This window comes from Triticum aestivum, chromosome 6A (assembly GCF_018294505.1).
Source record: "Triticum aestivum cultivar Chinese Spring chromosome 6A, IWGSC CS RefSeq v2.1, whole genome shotgun sequence".
Lineage (NCBI taxonomy): Eukaryota > Viridiplantae > Streptophyta > Magnoliopsida > Poales > Poaceae > Triticum > Triticum aestivum.
In genome coordinates, this window is record NC_057809.1 from 265254921 (window position 1) to 265272251 (window position 17331).

Below are 17331 nucleotides of genomic sequence, written 5' to 3' on the forward strand. Positions count from 1 at the left end.
ATGGATCTGTATCTGGCGGTGAGACGGCCATCTATTTTGATGGTGGATCGTCCATAGGCAAGACCAACTCATTGTATCAACTTCTAGACGGCTGGCTTGGGGGTTGTTCCAATGTTGACAGTATTCCGGACCCCTGCGAGCCGCCGAACAGAGTTGCGGTTTTCATGGCTTGTACACAACCGGTGCTCAGTTCATCAACCGCCGCGGCCATGACCTCTAGCTCCATGGCCGCATCAGCGGCTAGTACTGGTGGCCCTGCGCGCCCGCCGGCTCAAGTTCTCACCAAGTTGTTGGAGGCATTAGCAAATTTGATGGGGGTGGAGGTAACCCTGGACAACCAAGATCAGCATAAGGCGGATGTGGCTAAGTTGCGAGATGAGATAGCTCAAGCCAACGTGGACTTGGTGGATGAGAACACCAGGATGGCTGCAGAACGGGCTGTTTTGGATGCACAGGCACAACGAATCCAAGCCGACTCCTTCCGGCTCACATCGGATTAGAATGCTTCAAATGAGGTCATGAGAAGGAGACACCGGAGTCATCTATCCCGGGTTTATGAGCCAAGAAACCTCTTTAAAACGCCTGGAGCAGGGACTAGTCACCCGCCGGTGGTAAACCGGACGACTGAAGCGCTAGAGGGTGGAGCACCGGTTCAGCCACGAGTGATGGGCTCTCCACATGTGAACAATTCCCCGCGTCAATATGTTCTGACGCCACCGGGTCATTATTCCAACCCTTTGGACAATATGATTGCTATAGCAACACGGTTGGCAGCTCTGCCAGTTGAAGGCGAGTCTCCGACAACGGTTGAAACACGAAGGGCCAGAGAACTTCTCCAGATAGCATTGGAGCAGCAAACGGCTTATTCTTATAGTCGTGAGCGGATTCACTCAACCCCTCGTCCAAGCGGGAGTTACAACAGGCACATTGACTCACCAGCAGTTTCAAGTGCTGAACAGCACCGTAACCAGCCCTGTGGACATGACCCAGCGCGCGATGATGCCAATGCCTAGGCTCTGGTGGATCAGGGCAGGGCGCGTCGGGAGGCCGAGCTAGCGGCTCAGCAAGCGGCTCACTAATAGTCTACGGTTTGCCCAACAACTTCAGTGGAAACAGGTGTGGCCTCTAAGACCTTGGGTGTGCCCTATTTAGTGTCGGCTCTGCGTAACGAGCGTTTGCCCAAGGACTTCAAGGGTCCTTGCAAGGTGCCTAATTACACAGTAGATCAACATCCTGAAGCTTGGATTGAAAGTTATGAGATGGCCATGGAGATGATAGATGTTAGTGAGGTTGCGTGTGCTAAGTATTTCACCATGATGTTAGAAGGGCTGGCTCGTACTTGGTTGAAGGGACTGCCCGCCAATTCTATCAGGTCGTGTGCGGAGCTGAAGGCCCGGTTTATTCAAAACTTTAAGGATATGTGCAAGCAACGTATGTCGATCATGGATTTGGTGTCTTGTGTCCAAGGTGAAGGCCAGTCAACAACCAACTGGGTGCGCCGGGTCTCAACTATCATACACTTGTCAGATAATATGAATGTGAGCTCAGCAATTTTAATGTTGGAGAAAAATTGCCATTTCCTCCCTCTTAAACAGAAGTTTGGGCCACTTAAGCGCCATTGCGGTGACATGGGGGAGATCATGGTAGCCCTTGTCAAGTATGCCGACTCTGATAGTACCAAGGACCCCGAGTCTGATGATGAAAAGATGGGCAAGGAAAAGAAGAGTAGTGGCATGAAAGGACAGCAATATAACCCGGCCAGTCAGGGTGGAAACGGTAAGTGCAGAGCTGATGAAAATTTAGACTTCGTGGCTAACACTGGTGCACGACATAATTACCAGCATCGCAAGGGGAGGCCGGCTCAGTCTGGTGGGGGAGAACTCAACCTCGAGGCAGTAATGAATCAGTCGTGTCGAAGGCACAAAAACCATGAGAGGCCATCTAAACATTTGTGGAAGGATTGTTTTATCATGAAGGAGTTCAAGAAATCCCATCTTTTCCAGAATAACCATGGCCCGAATGGTGGCTCAGGATCCGGTTCTCATGGTCCGGGTCGTGGAGGTGGCGGTTCAAATTCCAGTTTTCAAGGCCAAGGCAATCAGGGTTGTTACAACCACCAGAATAATCAGGGGAATCAATAGCAATCTCATTATCAGAGTAACCCGAAGCAATTGAATAGTGGGCAGTACCACATTTTCACCACGAGTTTATGTGAGCAGGATCAGAAGCTCCATAAAAGGGCAGTGAACGTCGTGGAGCCGGCGGTGCCCCGTTACTTGCAATGGTCGGAACACCCTATTCTCTGGAGCCGTGAGAATCACCCGCCCCGGGTTGATAATACGGGTCATTTGGTGCTGGTGGTGGCACCACAGGTTGGAGGATACAAGTTCACTAAGGTACTCATGGATGGAGGCAGCAACATTAATATCCTTTATTATGAAACTTTTTGTTGCATGGGATTGACAAACAAAAATCTTAAGCCGTCGGACATTGTTTTTCATAGTGTGGTGCCTGGTAAGTCGGTGTATCCAGTTGCCTTTGGAGATGAGTATGATTCTAGATCTGAGACGTTGACCTTTGAAGTGGTTAATATCTAAAGCCCTTATCATGCTCTGTTTGGGCGGCCGGCTTATGCTAAATTCATGGCAAGGCCTTGTTATATTTATTGGCAGCTGAGGATGCCGGGTCACAAGGGCACCATCACCGTGCATGGGAGTCGCAAGATAGCCTTGGAGTGTGCATATGGCGACGCGGCTTATGTTGAAACTGTGTGCGCCATGGAGGAGCTAAAATTTTATAAAGATAATGTTGACCCGGCAGATATGACGTCCTTGAAGAAGCCAACCACTGAGCATGATCCTTTATTGAAGTTTAAGTCGGCAGACGACACTAAGCAAGTAGATTTTTTTCCTGCCAACTCATCTAAGCAGTTCAACATCAGTGCTAATCTGGATCCGAAATAGGAAAGTGTGATCATCGAGTTCATTCGTGAGAACCGGGATATCTTTGCGTGGAAGCCTTAAGATATGCCAGGTGTCCCGAGGGAACTCGCTGAGCACACTCTTAATATTGATCCAAAGTTTAAACTGGTCAAGCAATTCCTTTGTCATTTCAATGAAGAGAGGCATAGGGCTATTGGTGAGGAGGTAGCCTGGCTCTTGGCGGTTGGGTTCATTGTCGAAGCTTTTCATCCCGAGTGGTTGGCTAACCCGGTGCTGGTGCTTAAGAAAAACGGCACCTGGCGCATCTATGTGGATTATATGGACTTAAACAAGGCTTGTCCGGCTAATCCCTTTGCTCTCCCCCGTATTGATCAGATTATTGATGCTATGGCCGGTTGTGAGCGTCTGAGTTTTTTGGATGCTTATTCTAGTTATCATCAGATCAAGATGGCAGTTAAGGACCAGGAGAAGACAACCTTTATTACTCCCTTTGGAGCCTTCTGTTACGTATCGATGCCTTTTGTGCTCAAGAGTGCCCAGGCGACTTACCAGCGGTGTGTTCAAAATTGCCTCCATGATCATATTGGGCTCAATGTTCACACTTATGTGTATGATATTGTGATGAAGTCCAGGAGAAAGGAGACCCTGATAGATGATTTAAAGGAGACCTTTGACAATCTCTGAGTCTACAAGATGATGCTTAAACCGGCCAAGTGTGTTTTTGGTGTGCCAACAGGCAAGCTTTTAGGTTTTTGGTTTCGGAACGAGGAATTGAAGCTAACCCGGAGAAGATAAAGGCTATCATGTCCCTGGCTAAGCCGGTGTGTATCAATGATGTTCAGCGTTTGGCGGGTCGTATTGTAGCTTTTAGCCAGTTCATAAGCCGGTTAGGTGAGAAAGCCATCCCTCTTTATCAGATGAGGAAGAAGACATATCATTTTGTTTGGAGTGATGTTGCTGATCAGGCGGTTGAGGCCTTGAAGAAATAGCTGGCTGAGCCGCCGGTTCTTGCTACTCCCATTGATAAGGAGCCTTTATTGTTATGTGGCTGCCAATAACCGAGCCGTTAGTGTAGCCATTGTGGTGGAAAGGAAGGAATCAGGCAAGGAGCATCTGGTTCAGCGACTGGTTTACTACATTAGTGAGGTGCTTATTGAGTCCAAGCAGAGGTATCCACATTGGTAGAAGTTTGTATATGGGGTGTTCATGGCTAGCCGGAAGCTCAAGCAGTATTTTTTGGGTCATCCCATCACTGTGGTTAGTTCTGCTCCCTTAGGGGATATTATTCAAAACAGAGAAGCCACAGGACGGGTAGCCAAGTGGGCCATGGAGCTTGGACCCCATGGCTTGAAGTATATGCCTTGCACAACCATCAAGTCTCAAGCACCTGTGGATTTTATCAATGATTGGACAGAGTTGCAGATGCATGAGGAGAAGCCGGATAGCACATATTGGACTATTCACTTTGATGGATCTAGGCAGTTGGAAGGCTCGGGGCTGGAGTTGTCTTGACTTCCCCACGAGTTGATAAATTTTCTTACGTTCTCCGGTTGATGTTCCCTTGTGCTTACAATGCAGCTGAGTATGAGGCCTTGCTCCATGGTGTGCCAAATACAATTATTTCAGATCGTGATACTAAATTTCTTAGCCACTTTTGGAGATGTTTATGGGCTAAGATGGGGATTAAACAGCTTTTTAGTACTACATGTCACCTCCAAACTGATGGACAAACTGAAGTAGTCAATAGAACATTGTCTACTATGCTTAGGGTTGTTTTGAAGAATAACAAGAAAATGTAGGAAGAATGTTTGCCTCATATTGAATTTTCTTATAATCGTTCATTGCATTCTACTACTAAGATGTGCCCTTTTGAAATTGTGTATGGTTTCCTTCCTCGTGCACCTATCGATTTGTTGCCTCTTCCATCTTCGGAGAAGATTAATTTTGATGCTAAACAACGTGCTAAATTGATCTTTAAAATGCATGATCTAACTAAGGAGAACATTGAGCGTATGAATGCTAAATATAAACTTACTGGAGGTAAGGGTAGAAAACATGTTGTCTTCGCACCTGGAGATTTTTGTTTGGTTACATTTGCGTAAGGATAGATTTCCTGATTTACGCAAATCAAAGCTAATGCCACGTGTTTATGGTCCATTTAAGGTGTTAGAGAAAATAAATGATAATGCATATAAATTTGCGATGCCTATAGATTTTGGCGTTAGTCCCACTTTTAACATTGCAGATTTGAAGCCTTATTTGGGTGAGGAAGATGAGCTTCTGTCAAGGACAACTTCATTTCAAGAAGAGGAGGATGATGAGGACATCAATACCATTGTTTCACCCATAGCTCCTACTTCTACATATACTGGACCAATTATTAGAGCTCGCACACGCCAATTAGAATATCAGGTACTTTTGTTTCTTGGTAATGATTCTAATGTTCTTGAGAATATGATGCTTCCAAAATTGGATACATTTGTTTTGCTTACAAATGAAGAGTCTGGCATGGATAAGAGGGATGAACACTGGAGCAAGACCAAGCATGGAGATGATGGCATGCGCAACAGGAACAAGAATGGAGTTACAAGTGATGATTTCAGGATTGAAGCCACCATGAGGAGTGCATGAAGCCTTGGACGAAATATACAAGATGCCCCTTCATAAATTTCGTCCAGAGGCTATTCTAGGTGCTGCATCACCTTATTATTTGGCCAAGCCCATGTAATTTTGAAATACTTAAGTATAGGATGTTTTTAGAGTCCGTATGTGTGGGGCAACAAGAGTTAGGGTTGGTTTCGAAGCCCTCCTCCAAGGGCCACGAACCCCCCCCCCCTCATCCTCCATATATACAACCCTTAGGGCGTTGTTTAGACTTTGGGTTTTGTTTAGATCAAAAGTTTGCCATAGCTGTAACTTCGCGTACTTCATTTGTGTTCAACAACCAGACCAAGGCATCACAGAATCCCACCTTCATTAATAAAGCCTTCCTCTTATATTCGCAATAGCCAGATTGCAATTTCAGTTTCTTGCTTGTTCTTCATTTGCTTGCAGGAAATAGACCTTCGTGGCAGGTTGATTGTGCTCCTGCGTGGTCCATAACCCCTCAGAGTTGGTTTAGCGATTGCTAAGGCGCGACGTCCTCGCACGATCGTAGTCAGATCGTCAAAGTCTACTCCACCAAAAATGATAGCCACCATCTCACTGAAACAAGGGACACCTTTGCCTCTATCATCATCATGTATCAGTTTTATCGAGTTGTAATATCGAGTCATAAGTAAATAAAATTGTGATGATCGTCATTATTAGAGCATTTCCCTCACGTCAGGATGAGACTTCGGAATTACAAAAATAAAAAAGAGGCCAAAGAGCCCAAAATAACAAAAGGCAAAAGAGCCCAAAATAATAAAATTAAGAAAATAAAAATGAGAGAAAAAGAGAGACGGGGTAGTGTTACTATCCTTTTACCACACTTGTGCTTCAGAGTAGCACCATATTTTTATATAGAGAGTCTCTTGAGTTATCACTTGCATATACTAGTGGGAATTTTTTGTTATAGAACTTGGCTTCTATATTCCGATGATGGGCTTCCTCAAATGCCCGAGGTCTTCATGAGAAAACAAGTTGGATGCACATCCACTTAGTTTCATTTTTGAGCTTTCATACACTTATAGCTCTAGTGCATCTGTTGCATGGCAATCCTTACTCACTTGCATTTATATCAATTGATGGGCATATCCATAGCCCATTAATTTGCCTAGTTGATGTGAGACTTTCTCCTTTTTTTCTTCTCCTCACAACCACCATATTCTATTCCACCTATAGTGCTATATCCATGGCTCACACTCATGTATTGCATGAAAGTTGAAAATGCTTGAGAACAATTAAAGTATCAAACAATTGCTTTGCTTTCATCGGGGTTGTGCATGATGAAATACTTTGTGTGATGAAGATGGAGCATAGCCAGACTATATGATTTTGTAGGGATAACTTTCTTTAGCCATGATATTTTGAGAAGACATGATTACTTTATTAGTATGCTTGAAGTATTATTGTCTTTATATCAAATTATAGATATTGCTTTGAATCACTAATGTCTTAATATTAATGCCATGATTATTATTATGCGATCAAGATTATGCTAGGTAGCATTCCACATCAAAAAAATTTTTTATCAGTTACCTACTCGAGGACGAGCAAGAATTAAGCTTGGGGATGCTGACACATCTCTGTCGTATCTATACTTTTTTATTGTCTCATGCAAATTTTCTACAACTTTCATATACTTTTGGCAACTATTTATATTATTTTGGGACTAACATATTGATCTAGTTCCTAGTGCCAACTCCCATTCGTTGCATGTTTTTTGTTTTGCAGAATATCCATATCAAACAGAGTCCAAATGCAATAAAAACTTACGAAGATATTTTTGGATATATGTGATTTTTGGGAAAAAGATTCAACACAAGACGAAGCCCGAGGGGCCAACAAGCCCTAGGGGCGCGTCCCCTACCCAGGGCGTGCCTGGCATGCTTGTGGACATCCCATAAGGCGGTGTAACACCCTCGATGCGACTATATCTCCCACGTGTCGAGGCACGACTTAGAGGCATAATCGCATTGAAGGCATATGTCGCAAGTGAGATAATCTTCACACAACCCATGTAATATAATAAGGGAAAGATATTACATAGTTGGCTTACAATCGCCACTTCACACAATTACATGAATAAAGCATTACATCATCCAGATACGATCAAGGTCCGACTACGGAACCAAAATAAAAGAAGAACCCCAAAAGCGACACGGTCCCCGATCGACCCCAACTGGGCTCCACTACTGATCAACTAGAACGAAACAACACAAAGGACAAGGTCTTCATCGAGCTCCTCCTGAGCTTGGTTGCATCGTCTGCACGGACTCATGGGCACCTGCAAGCTGGTTTTGGAAGTATCTGTGAGCCACGGGGGCTCAGCAATCTTGCACCCTCGCGATCAAGAATATTTAAGCTTATGGGTAAGGTAAAAGGTATGAGGTGGAGCTGCAGCAAGCGACTAGCATATATGGTGGCTAACATACGCAAAAGAGAGCGAGAAGATAAGGCAAAGCACGGTCGGTAAAAGTATGATCAAGAAGTGATCCTGGACTACCTACGTCAAGCATAACTCCAACAACCGTGTTCACTTCCCGGACTCCGCCGGAAAGAGACCATCACGGTTACAAACGCGGTTGATTCATTTTAATTAAGGTCAACTTCAGGTTTCCTACAACCGGACGTTAACAAATTCCCATCTTCCCATAACCGCGGGCATGGCTTTCGAAAGTTCAAATCCCTGCAGGGTGTCCCAACTTAGCCCATGACAAGCTCTCATGGTCAACGAAGGAATAGACCTCCTCCCGAGACATTCCGATCAGACTCGGTATCCCGGTACAACAAGACATTTCGACAGGGTAAAACTAAACCAGCAACACCGCCCGAATGTGGCGACAAATCCCGATAGGAGCTACACATATCTCGTTCTTAGGGCACACTCAGATGAGACTAGCTACAAGTAAAACCAACCCTCAAGTTTCCCCGAGGTGGCCCCGCAGGCAGCTCAGCTCAAACCAACACTCAGAGGAGCACTGGCCCGGGGGGGGTTAAAATAAAGATGACCTTGAGTCCGCGAAACCCAAGGGAAAAAAGAGGCTAGGTGGTGAATGGTAAAACCAATGTTGGGCATTGCTGGAAGAGCTTTACTTAAGGCGAACTGTCAAGGGGTTCCCATAATAGCCCAACCGCGTATGGGACGCAAAATCCGGGAACATAACACCGATATGACGGAAACTAGGGCGGCAAGAGTGGAACAAAACACCAGGCACAAGGCCGAGCCTTCCACCCTTTACCAAGTATATAGATGCATTAATTAAATAAGATGTATTGTGATATCGCAACAAGTAAACATGTTCCAACAAGGGACAACACCTCCATGTTCCAACAAGGAACAAACTTCAATCTTCACCTGCAACTAACAACGCTATAAGAGGGGCTTAGCAAAGCGGTAACATAGCCAATCAACGGTTTGCTAGGACAAGGTGGGTTAGAGGCTTGGTTCAACAATATAGGAGGCATGATAAGCAAGTGGTAGGTATCGCAGCATAGGCATAGCAAAAGAGCGAGCATCTAGCAAGCAAAGATAGAAGTGATTTCGAGGGTATGGTCATCTTGCCTGAGATCCCGCAAGGAAGAAGAGCGAGTCCATGAAGAATACAAACGGACTTAGTCGAACGGGTCCTCACAAACACGACGTTATCAGAACCAACCCGAAGAAGCAACACCGGAAAGAAGCAAACAACATAGTAAACAACCACCACATAAGCATGGCACGATGCGCAAACAAGTGTGATGCATGTCCGGTTTAATGATACATGGCATGGCATGGCAAAGTGCACAAACAATCCTACAGATTAAGTGGAGCTCAATATGCAGCTTCGTTGCATATTGACGAAACACCACATGACTTATTTAGTTCTCTCTCGTTTATGTACCCAACAAGATTAAATGTTGTTAGCATGGCAAGAGGTGAAGAAAATGAAAACTACCTATCTAGTCAAGTTTAAATGAGGCCGGAAACAATGAACAACAATTTCCGGAAACTCCTCATATGCATATTTTAAAGTTTGGTACTGTTCTGCCCTAAACAATATTTTAGAGTTTTTAAACATGCAAAGTGAGGCCACCATGTTAAACAAGGCAAAATTCTACCCCATTTACATATAAAGTTTATTAAATTCGGAGTTACGGTTATTTAGATATGAATTAAATCATTTAGCATGGCATAGGAGCAAATTTAAACAAACATCATTTTAGACATTTGAAACATGGATGAAAGTTGCATATTATTAAACTAGATGAAATTCTAAGCAAGTTTCATATATAAATCATTTTAATCCGATGCACGGTTAGTGAGTTATTAAATGCATGAACTAGGAGGACTTTTCTGAAAAACTGCAGTCTCTGGAAAATAGGTAAAATTCGCAGACCGGGAAAAATACTAAACGGGCCGAAACTGGGCGTACATAGCATGGCCCAACAGCAAGGGAAAAAAAGGAAGGTGCTCAGGGGGGTGGCCTCACCCAGTGGGCTTCGGCCCGGTCCAAGGAGGAGCAAGACGGGCTGGCGGAGGGGTGCGCTGGGCCTTGGGCGTGGTTGGCCCACATGCGGGCGAGGAAGGTGGCCCAGTAGGGAAGCGCTCGTCCTCCTCTGCTCGAGCAGAGGCAGGAGCATGGCGCGGCGGCTGCCGGTGATGGGGATGGCGGCGCGACGTGTAGGGAGCCGGAGGACGACGGGGATGGATGGATCCGAGGACGGGTGTTCCAGATCCGGTGACACAGGTGGTTTCCTGTGGCAACAGAGGGAGGGAGAGAGCTGGTGAGGAGAGGAAGGAGAACGGGAAGGGAGAGAGAGGGAGGCAAGGGCGGCACTGGCCTGCTGTCGAAGTGCTCGCTGGCGGCGAGGCTCTGGTGGCCGATGAGTGTAGGGTGGCGAGAATGGGCGGTGAAGGGGCAGAGAGGTGGCGACACAGGGAAGCTAGGGCATGGGGGAGTTGCGGGCGTGCAGCAGCAACTCGGGCCCGCTTCGCCCAGGGGCGGGCCGCGGCAAAGTGGGGGCACTAGGGAGGCGATGTGGCGAGCTGGGGTTGGTTGCAGGGCACCGGGAGGTGACGTGTCGCGCCCGGATTGGTCCAGGACGCGGCGGCGGCGGCGACAAGTGGCGGAGGTGGAGTGGGGCGGCGCTGAATCCGAGGAGGAGGGGGGTTGGCTGCGGCAGGAGGTAGGGGAAGGGGTCTAGGTTGCCCAAAATGGACTAGGGGTGTCCTTATATAGCAAATTTGCTAGGGTTTGGGGGTTAGGAGGGGTTTTCGAGCCGTACAATCGCGATCGGATGACCCGGAGCGGAGGGGGTTAGATAGGTCGGCTAGTGGGCTGTGAAGAGAGGTTGGGCTGAGATGAGAGGAGAGGAGTGCAGCCCGGCAACTGTTTCCGGAGACCGAAAACGTCCGACAAAAAGACCGGCTATACTGCCGCTATAGTTTAACGGTTGGGCTATGAAACGAACTCCGAATGCGATGAAACTTGACAGGCGGTCTATCTACACTATAACAAGACCACACGCCAACTTTCAAACCATTCCGTGAACATTTTCCGGCCACTTATAAAATACTATTTCGGACATGCCACGTGCGCGTGCAAATGTGTCTGGGCTCAGAACGGACAACAGAAAGAACTCGGAGAACCCGGACGAATGCAAGTTTTGAAAAACATGATGATGCAATGCGTATGATGACATGGCAAGATGCGACACGCAAGCAAAAGACAAGGCAACAACAACGAATGACTGGAGGACAACTGGCACATCGGTCTCGGGGCGTTACAGGCGGTTAGTGACATTCCTTCACCGCAGGAAACATAATATCCGAATAAAAATCATGTTAAAATTTCAGCCCAATCGGAGTTACGAATCTCTGGGAATTTAAGAAACGATGAAAGGCCAGAAAACGGGAACGCGGAAACAGAAGGAAATAGAGAGATAGATCCAACCTCGGAGGGACTCCCACCCCTTCGCCGCCATGGAGGCCATGGATCAGAGAGGAAACCCTTCTCCCATCTAGAGGGAAGATCAAGTAAGAAGAAGAAGGAAGGGTCTCTCTCCCCCTCTCTCCCAGTGGCGCCGGAACGCCGCCGGGGCCATAATTGTGACGTCGATCCACACAAACAACTTCGCCACCGTCATCACCAACTCTCTCCCCCTCTATGCAGTGGTGTAACCACTCTCTTACCCGCTATAATCTCTACTTAAACATGGTGCTCAACTCTATATATTATTTCCCAATGATGCATGGCTATCCTATGATGTTTGAGTAAATCCGTTTCATCCTATTGGGTTGATTGATGATCGTGATTGGTTTGAGTTGTATATTTAATTATTGGTGCTGTTCTGTGGTGCTCTCCGTGTCATGCAAGCGTGAGGGATCCCTGCTGTAGGGTTTGCAATATGTTCATGATTTGCTTATAGTGGGTTGCTAGAGTGACAGAAGCTTAAACTCGAGTAAGGAGGTTGTTTGCGTATGGGAGTAAAGAGGACTTGATAACTTATAATGCTATGGTTGGGTTTTACCTTAATGATCTTTAGTAGTTGCGGATGCTTGCTAGAGTTCCAATCGTAAGTGCATGTGATCCAAGTAGAGAAAGTATGTTAGCTTATGCCTCTCGCTCATATGAAATTTCAATAATGATTACCGATCTAGTTATCGATTGCCTAGGGACAAATAACTTTCTTGTGAGAAAAATGATGAGGACATCAATACCATTGTTACACCCACAGCCCCTGCTGTTATACATACTGGACCAATTACTAGAGCTCACACACGCTAATTGAATTATCAGGTACTTTCGTTTCTTGGTAACGATACTAATGTTCATGAGAATATGATGCTGCCTAAATTGGATACATTTGTTTTGCTTACAAATGAAGGGACTAGCTTGGACAAGAAAGATGAACCTTGGTGCAAGCTCAAGCATGGAGATGATGGCATGCGCAAGGGGAACAAGAACGGAGTTACAAGTGATGATTCTAGGACTTTGAAGCCACCATAATGAGTGCATGTAGCCTTGGACGAAATATACAAGATTCCACTTCATAAATTATGTCCAGAGGCTATTCTAGGTGCTGCGTCACCTTATTATTGGGCCAGGCCCATGTATTTTCGAAATACTTAAGTATAGGCTATTTTTAGAGTGCGTATGTGTGGGGAAACAAGAGTTAGGGTTGGTTTCGGACCCCTCCACTATGGGCCACGAAATTCCCCCTCTCTCCTCCATATATACAGCCCTTAGGGCATCAGTTAGACTTTGGGTTTTGTTTAGATTAAAAGTTTGCCATAGCTACAACTTCGCATACTTCGTTTGTGTCCAATGACCAGACCAAGACGTCACAGAACCCCAGCTTCATTAATAAAGCTTTCCTCTTTATTCGCAGTATCCAGATTGCAATCTCAATTTTTTGCTTGTTCTTCGTTTGCTCGTAGGAAATAGACCCTCGTGGTCAGGTTGATCGTGCTCTAGCATGGTCAATAACCCTCGGAAGTTGGTTTAGCGATTGCTAAGGCGCGACGTCTTTGCACGTTCGTAGTCGGATCGTCAAAGTCGACTCCCACAGAAAACGATATCTATCTCATCGAAACATCGGGACACTTTCGCCTCTATCAAAAAAGCACTGTACTAAAACTAACTTAGTTGTTTCTTTATCTAAACAACCCCTATCTTTTATTTATGTGTTCTTTATTATCTTGCAAACCTATCCTATCTCACCTACAAAGTACTTCTAGTTTCATATTTGTTCTAGGTAAAGCGAACGTAAAGTGTGCGTAGAGTTGTATCGGTGGTCGATAGAACTTGAGTGAATATTTGTTCTACCTTTAGCTCCTCGTTGGGTTCGACACTCTTACTTATCGAGAAAGGCTACAATTGATCCCCTATACTTGTGGGTTATCAACAAGTAGGCTTATGGTTCTTCTAGCCTCTACAGACTAAACCCTCTAGTTTATATAGGCACCAGGGATACCCAGGGTTACACATGGTTGGTTGCGATCAGGGAATAAACATGCCATCTTCATTATCTTGACTCGGAGGATACACCAAGGCTTTCGAGGTTTCCTTCTTGAATACGGAGTCGTTTATAGTTTGATCCTCCAGCAACAGATCCAGAGCGGCCCACCTGTCCAGCCCATAAGAGATAGGCCGGCAGCCTGAGGACCCCTTTGTCCAGGACTCCCTATGTAGCCCCCGAACTAGTCTTTGAAGCCGAGGTGAGTGCGGGAATCATCGGCTTTGTGGATTAGTTCCTTCCTTCCATGATGCTTACGTCAGGTATGCGGTTATCCTTAGCTGAACTTTCAAAGGTTGTCTAGCCAAGTTCGGTGATGCAATGTCTAGTTTATACCCTGATTTCTGAATAGTATATATTACTTAGCCTCGAAGGCCTATCGCTCGAGTGTGAATAGTGCCATCGCCTGACAACCTTTGGCGAAAGGTCACAGCTAGCTACAACCACTGGCCAGTTATGAAAAACTCGATTCGTGGTTCGAGGCAGTTCCCCCATTGGCACATCCCATCAATATAGAGATCATGCCCCATTGTTTAGGGGATATGATAAATGATTCCGGTTATTCCATTCACGCATAACGGCATGATTATATCAGGAAGTGGCGAGGTTTTCATTGTAGTAAAGGGACCCTTGGGCTTTCAGTAGCTTATAAAAGGGAAACAGCCACTGATTTCTCAGTATGCTTCCCCCTCCTCCATCAGCAATGCTTTCCCAATCTCATGAGCTCCAGCGCCTAGATACATCCTCCCTCGGGAAACCTTCACATTCACCCCCCTTAATCCGGCCATGGCTAGATCAGGATTGAAAAGCAAGTGGGAGGTCTCCAGCGTCACCCATGATGGTATCCAGGAGCTGAAGCGCGCCGGCTATCTCCCGGCCAACGTCGCCCACTGAGTTCCGGAGGAGGGCCAGGTCATCCCCACGCCCAAGCCAGGCAAAAGAGTGGTGTTCATCCCCACTTCATCCGAGGGCTAGGCTTGTCCCTTCACCCTTTTGACAGGGGTCTGATGTTCTTTTATGGGTTGAATTTTCACGACCTCACCCCGAACCACTTCTTGCACATTTCATCCTTCATCGTTATCTGCGAGGCCTTTCTACGGGTCCAGCCACACTTCGGCGTGTGGCTGAAGGGCTTTTATGTTAAGCCGAAGATAGTCGACGGCCAGTAGGTGGACTATGGGGCGCGATGATCAGCAAGCTCCCCTTGGTTGAGTGGTTGGAAGGTACCATAATAGATACCGTCATCTAGCAAAAAGAGTGGTTTTACGTCACAAAACCACGCGACGTGGGCTGGGCAGCGTCCTATGAATTTAGATCTAGACCTCCCACAAGGCTGGTGTTGCGGCACAATAGCGGTAGTGACTGGGAGTCACCAATGGAGGTGGAGTCACTGCAGAAGCGCATCTCCCAGATGATAAAGAAGAAGGTCGAACTGACTAATCTGGTTCAGATCATGCTTCGTCGCTGCCTCCTACCTTGACAACACCGGGCTGCCCTAATTTGGTCCTGCAAGCACGAAGACCCTGTCACCATGCTTCACTTCTACCGCAGCACCTACGACAATTTGTGGAAGGTGTTGTTCAAGCCCAGAAGGACTAGCCGGCCAAGGAAGAAGACATCAGCCTCGATGCTGCACATCCTCCTCGGGAGGTACGATGAAGTTTTACTCTTATGTATGGATACTACTGTCGGTGGACAAAAAGAGGGGTACGCTTTTTGTACCCCTATAACTGTGCACGGGCAGTCTAAGACACGGGCACCACCACACTGAGCAAGGTAAGGGAGGTGTGCCAAGGTAAGGCCGAAGCCCAGGGGAAGCAAAATGACGCCAAGACCAAGACCACAAAGAGCAAAGGGGACGAAGCGGACCCCTCCCCCGGCAAGATCCTTGCTGGGAGACGGTTTTAGCAAACCCGGCAGGACCTTTGCCATGGCAGCTTGCCCCACACCTACGGAGTGAGTCACCCTTGAGTCAACTGCCCCCATGGGGCAAGGATTCGGGAGACATCCCCGTGGTGGCATGCAGATCTTTGTGAAGACATTCAAGATCAGATACACCCTTCAGAAGATAATGATCCTTGGCGGGATCCCAGCCAAGGAGGACCACAAGACCGCCGAGAAGAGCCTTGCCGGGGATGACAGCAGGCGCCATGGCAAGACCCTAGCCGAGGCCCCGGCAAGGCCCTTGCCAAGAACACCCGTTGGGGCACCTTCAGGCCCACGCCAGTCAAACCTCCACCGCCGTTCGCATGCAGCTGCCGACTCAACCAGCTGGGCAGGCACCTGCGTGGCGGCATGCAGATCTTCGTGGAGACCCACCACTGCGCCACCTAAGCTGCCTGCCTGCCTACATGGCACCGCGGGCGCCGCTGGCCAGGGCGCGTGTCGACACGAGAGGGAGTGGCGACGGACGAGACAGGGCTCTCCCCCGTCCCCGATAAAGCAAGAACACCTGGGCAAGATGCATTAAATGCGCTTTGTCATGTAATGCAAGGGATAACCACACATCACTGCTCCCTTTCCACCTTCTGGTGCTACTGTGGCACCTCCTTTCCTATAAAAGGAGGCCCGAGGCGACCAGGAGGAGGATTCGGCTTTCTGGAGCTCCCCACGCCCCATAGCTAGCTCAAGAACACTGATATACAATCCACCAAAGCAGGAGTAGGGTTTTACGTATCCCCGCGGCTCGAACCTGGATAAACGAACCGTGTGCTATCTGTTTGATCTGCTTTTCTCACGACCCCGTGCCCTGCAACCGTAGTAGGGATTCTTGTGATCCCATAGGTGTCGTCCCCACCGACATCTTTGGCGCGCTAGGTAGGGGGCGCAGTTGTGAGAATCGGCTTTAGCAGTTAGTTCGACGCTTCTTCATCGTCATGGCGCCCAAGAAGAAGACGACGGTGGTGGTTGGCCCGTCGAAAGCCGGACATCCCGTCCCGACGCAGGCGAGCAGCGACCGGTCGCAGAAAGGACCCGGGGCACCGTTCGCGAACACCAGCACTGTCCCAGCAGCGGGAGTTTGGGAGGCAGCGATGTTCATGCGCCTGGTAACGGGCCGCACCCCGCCAAATCCAAAGACGGAGCCAGGCCCTCCGTGGGTGGCGCGAGGCCTTCCAAGATCGCTACCGCCCCGCCCGAAGGCGATGCGAGGGCCTCCAAGACTCCCATGCTGGCGCCGACGGCGTGCTCCTCTCAAACGGCGCGCGATGAACGGCGCAATCACGCTGAAGACCCCGGGCGTCGTCGCGGGAAGAGCCCCGAGCGCCACTCCTGGGAGGTAGAAGACCTGCCCGCTCGCCGAGGCACTGGTGAAGATGGCATGCGACCACGGGGTTGTGATAGAGCTCCTTCTGACATGGTCAGAAGTCGAAGCGCGTCGCGATCCGTGCAGGTTTTGCTGCCACCAACGCCAGCAGAAGCCCTGGCGCGCGCACAGTTGCTCCTTGATTTTCCTCCCACTACGAGGAAACTCGATGAATGGAGAGCCACTATCCGAAGCCTTGTTGCGGTGGCCAACAAAGACGAACCGAGTCCGGTGGAGCCCCCGGGTCAATGCTCCGATGGAGTCCCACGCACCAGTGGCAGGAAAGCCGGCGGCGCCACGACCACGGTGCACTCGCCTCCTCCTCACCCGGTACCGCGGATGCCAGCCCGTCGCGAAGTTGCGGGCGATGAAATCTCCATAGCGTCGTCCGACCTGCGGACCCACTGTGACCAGCGCCAAGTCCTTCGGGAACGAGAACAT